The sequence below is a fragment of the Microtus oregoni genome, unplaced genomic scaffold (assembly GCF_018167655.1).
Source record: "Microtus oregoni isolate MIOR12 unplaced genomic scaffold, Mior012 000026F_ref0000081, whole genome shotgun sequence".
NCBI classification, from domain to species: Eukaryota; Metazoa; Chordata; class Mammalia; order Rodentia; family Cricetidae; genus Microtus; species Microtus oregoni.
In genome coordinates this window covers 8,099,156-8,104,298 of record NW_024543085.1, presented here as the reverse complement: position 1 = coordinate 8,104,298, position 5,143 = coordinate 8,099,156, and the positions used below count along the sequence as shown (strand labels likewise).

Here is a 5,143-nt window from a genome sequence, read left to right as displayed (position 1 = left end):
CCCCCCCCCCTCATCTGCTCGAAGAGCAATCAGGGTTCCCTGACCTGTGGGAAGCCCAAGGACTGCCCACCTCTATCCAGGTCTCGTAAGGTGAGCATTCAAACTGCCTAGGCTCCCACAAAGCCAGTACGTGCAGTAGGATCAAAAACCCACTGCAATTGTTCTTGAATTCTCAGTATTCCTCATTGTCCGCTATGTTCAGCTAGTCCGGATTTATCCCATGCTTTTTCAGACCTAGGCCAGCTGGCCTTGGTGAGATCCCAATAGAACATCCCCATTGTCTTAGTGTGTGGGTGCACCCCTCGTGGTCCTGAGTTCCTTGCTCGTGCTCCGTCTCCTTCTGCTCCTGATTTGGACCTTGAGATTTCTGTCCGGTGCTCCCGTGTGGGTCTCTGTCTCTGTCTCCTTTCATCGCCTGATGAAGGTTAATATTCCTGAGGATGCCTATGTGTTTGTCTTTGGATTCACCTTATTTAGCTTCTCTAGGAACATGAATTATAGGCTCAATGTCCTTTATTTATGGCTAGAAACCAAATATGAGTGAGTACATCCCATGTTCCTCTTTTTGGGTCTGGCTTACCTCACTCAGGATAGTGTTTTCTATTTCCATCCATTTGTATGCAAAATTCAAGAAGTCCTTGTTTTTTACTGCTGAGTAATACTCTAATATGTATATATTCCATACTTTCTTCATCCATTCTTCCGTTGAAGGGCATCTAGGTTGTTTCCAGGTTCTGGCTATTACAAACAATGCTGCCATGAACATAGTTGAGCATATACTTTTGTTGTATGATAGGGCCTCTCTTGGGTATATTCCCAAGAGTGGTATTGCTGGATCCAGGGGTAGGTTGATCCCGAATTTCCTGAGAAACCGAAACACTGCTTTCCAGAGTGGTTGCACAAGTTTGCATTCCCACCAGCAATGGGTGAGTGTACCCCTTTCTCCACAACCTCTCCAGCAAAGGCTATCATTGGTGTTTTTTATTTTAGCCATTCTGACAGGTGTAAGGTGGTATCTTAAAGTTGTCTTGATTTGCATTTCCCTGATCGCTAAGGAAGTTGAGCATGACCTTAAGTGTCTTTTGGCCATTTGAAGTTCTTCTGTTGAGAATTCTCTGTTCAGCTCAGTGCCCCATTTTATAATTGGGTTGATTAGCCTTTTACGGTCTAGTTTCTTGAGTTCTTTATATATTTTGGAGATCAAACCTTTGTCAGTTGCAGGGTTGGTGAAGATCTTCTCCCAGTCAGTGGGTTGTCTTTTTGTCTTAGTGACAGTGTCCTTTGCTTTACAGAAGCTTCTCAGCCTCAGGAAGTCCCATTTATTCAATGATGCCCTTAGTGTCTGTGCTGCTGGGGTTATACATAGGAAGTGGTCTCCTGTGCCCATGTGCTGTAGAGTACTTCCCACTTTCTCTTCTATCAGGTTCAGTGTGTTCGGACTGATATTGAGGTCTTTAATCCATTTGGATTTGAGTTTTGTGCATGGTGATAGATATGGATCAATTTTCATTCTTCTACAGATTGACATCCAGTTTTGCCAGCACCATTTGTTGAAGATGCTCTCTTTTTTCCATTGTATACTTTTAGCTCCTTTATCGAAGATCAGGTGTTCATAGGTTTGTGGGTTAATGTCAGGGTCTTCTATTCGATTCCATTGGTCGACTTCTCTGTTTTTATGCCAATACCAAGCTGTTTTCAATACTGTAGCTCTGTAATAGAGTTTGAAGTCAGGGATGGTAATGCCTCCAGACAAACCTTTATTGTATAAGATTGTTTTGGCTATCCTGGGTTTTTTGTTTTTCCATATAAAGTTGATTATTGTCTTCTCCAGATCTGTGAAGAATTTTGATGGGATTTTGATGGGGATTGCATTGAATCTATAGATTGCTTTTGGTAGAATTGCCATTTTTACTATGTTGGTCCTCCCAATCCAAGAGCAAGGGAGGTCTTTCCATTTTCTGGTGTCTTCTTCAATTTCTTTCTTCAAAGACTTATAGTTCTTGTCAAGTAGATCTTTCACTTCCTTGGTCAGGGTTACCCCAAGGTATTTTATGCTATTTGTGGCTATCGTGAAAGGTGAAGAGCAAACATATTTTTATGAGTGCTGTTGTGATACTCAGTCTTCCTTGATAACTTGAATGGACTTAGAATCATGGAAACACACTAATGTGTGTGTCTATCAGGATATTTTGAGGAAGATTTTCCTGAGGAGGGAAGTGTTACTATGCATATGGGTAGGTATCTTGGGGTTCAGGACTGAACACAAAGGAGAAATCAGCTGAGTGCAAACATTCAACTCTTTCCTGGTAGTGGATCTGCAAATAATCAGCTGCCTGAAAATCTTGATGTGTGGCTTCCAGAGCATGATGGATTTTACCTCTAATCTAGAGTCTCCATAAATCTTTCCTTGTCACAATAAGAATGGTAACTAATAAAGCATCATGAACTTCCAAAGTGGGTTTTAGGAAGTATTTCAGCTCTATTCATGGTATAGAGTGTGTGGTGACTTCCAAAACTGCAAAGTTAAATTACTAAAGCAGACAAGATGTGATGTAGAAAGGTAGAGTTTGAAAACATTTTTTTTCTATTGAATATGACCTATTTCACTGGAAGTTTTTTTGTAGTCCACTATGTAAAATGTAAAAAGTTAGTTTAATTTCAGTTCTATTATTCATGTCTGACCAAAAAACACAAATTAAACAGTTATTTGTATATATTTCTACTCTGTCTTTTTGCTTCATCTTCCTCTCATTTCCCTGTTTTCATTTTTATTTCCTTTCTTTTTATTTATATTTTATTAACTTTATATTCTTGAAACATATGTGTAAATTTCATTATGATGATGGTTTATATAAATGTTTAATGTAGTTTTATAGTATTTATGCAAATCCATTTTTTGCCTTCCCCATACCCACTTAACTCTTTCCATTTCCAACTAATTCCTTTTCTTCCATTATCATCTTTCTTCCCTGATGGAGGAAGGTCATTGGCTAATAAAGGCACTGCCCTGGCCCATTTTATTGGTTAGAGGATAGGTGGGAGGAGTAAACAGAACAGGACTCTGGGAGGAAGAGGAAGTGAGCTCAGACTCCACAGCTCTGCTCTCTCGGGAGCAGACGCCTCAGAGAGAGACGCCAGGCCCCGCTCCCAGGATGAAGCTCCGACCCAGGATGGACATAGGCTAGAGAATCTCCCCGGTAAGCGCACCTTGGGGTGCTACACACAGATGATTAGGAATGGGCTAAATTAATATGTGAGAATTAGCCTAGAAGAGAATGGGCCAAGCCGTGTTTAAATGAATACAGTTTGTGTGTTGTTATTTCGGGCATAAGCTAGCCTAGCGGGCGGCTGGGGAGCTGGGGTGCTGGGGACGCGGGCCCGCCGCCCCTAATACTACATATGGCGCCCAACGTGGGGCTCGAACCCACGACCCTGAGATTAAGAGTCTCATGCTCTACCGACTGAGCTAGCCGGGCAGGCGGCTGGGGGTGCTGGGAACGCAGCCCCGCCACCCTTATTACTTCATATGGCGCCCACGTGGACAACTGCTTCCACATAAAGCCTGAGACAGCTTGGGAAGTAATTCTAGAACAAAATGAAAGCATTGTGCCTGGTTTCTTGGTAGCAGCAATTTCTCGGTTCTACTCTGCTTGCTAGAGGCAAGCAAGCGCCTCATCTGAGAGAGGCTTCCTGACTCAGCTTTAGCTGCAAAACCCTGCAGCTCATCAAGAGGTCCTGCCAAGAAACACTTAAACTGTGTTGACGAAAAGCTGAACGCATGCTTTTCAATTTTCAGCCGTAGCAGGAAAAAAGCTGCGCCGTTTAAAAATGCCGGCTTTCTGGGCTGTCCTGCCAGGGCAAACTCTGACTGTTTGAGGCAGGAGGGCCGGCTACTGAGAGAGGACTTGAGTGTTGTCTGTTGTAGCTCACTTGCTGGCAGGGACCTTGAAATGCCATACAGTTGTTGCAGTAAACATGGCTACAGCCTGTATATCCGCCATGAGGCTGGAAAGCTAAGGAATGGACTGGATCTAGCTGGCAAAGCCACGCCTTTAATCCTACTGAGATCGCTTGGTAAATTAAAGATTCATGTGGTCAGAAAAAGAGAGATATACAGTAAAGAGAGATTCAAAGACAGAAAAAATTTCTGAATGGTTTAAAGTGTGTTAAAAATATATGCAGACTAAAAGTTAAAGTTCTTAAAGTAAAAAAAAAAAACAAAAAAAAAAAGGAAGAGAGTTGTTGTGTGTGGTAGCACACGCCTTTAATCCCAGTGCCTAGAAGGCAGAGACAAACAGATCTCTGTGAGTTCAAGGTGTAGCAGTGTACACCTTTAATCCCGAATGCCTGGGAGGCAGAGACAGGCGGATCTCTGAGAGTTCAAAGACAGCCTGGTCTACAGAGTTACTTCAGGTCAAAGATACAGAGAACCTGTCTCAAAAAGCAAAAAGTTAAAAGTAAAAATAAATGAAATAGAGGTTAAAACAAAGGTGTAATAAGATGGAAAATAAACAGAGAATTTTGATACTGTATGATATTATGCTCTCTTTGAATTGTTTGAATGCTGAGGAAGGACAAACAACTGCTAAAAGATATTTGTTTATAAATGCTGCTGAACTAATCCAACATAGATACTTTGAAAATGCCTTAAATTTGAAATTTGGATCTAAAGACATGATACTTTGGAAAGGAGTTTCTTATTTTGTTTTCACAGAGGATGAGACGCTGTTCATTTCTTCTATTCCGATTTGGTATGATGGACCACGCCCTCCTGAAGTGTTGGTGTGAACGCCTTCAAAAAATTGCTTCGCTCAACTGCCAACTGAGATGAAACTAGCACACAGGTTATACCATGAAAGACCAAATTAACGACGCCCCCATTCAGCAGGAAGCAGTTTGGAGAGAAATAACTGCGCCCAAATTCCCAAAAAATGTTTATAAATGTTCTTTTACATTTAAAGGGGGATATGATATAGATATGAATAATTTGCATTAGTATAGATTTTGCTTTATTGATAGAGATTTAAGGTCAATTTTGTTATATGTATAAGTGTTTCTGATTTTGATTAAGGTATTGTGATTGTGTAGTTCATTTAAATATGTACTGTATAATTAAGAAATATAGGTTGTTAATGGATAATCA

The 5,143-nt window shown here is 41.1% G+C and overlaps 1 non-coding gene across 1 annotated transcript; it reads right to left on the bottom strand.

The window, feature by feature from the left end:
• Positions 1–3,403: 3,403 nt before the first annotated feature.
• On the bottom strand, positions 3,404–3,476 carry Trnak-cuu. The gene has a single exon. It is a non-coding gene; the product is annotated as a tRNA-Lys (tRNA).
• Positions 3,477–5,143: the final 1,667 nt, after the last annotated feature.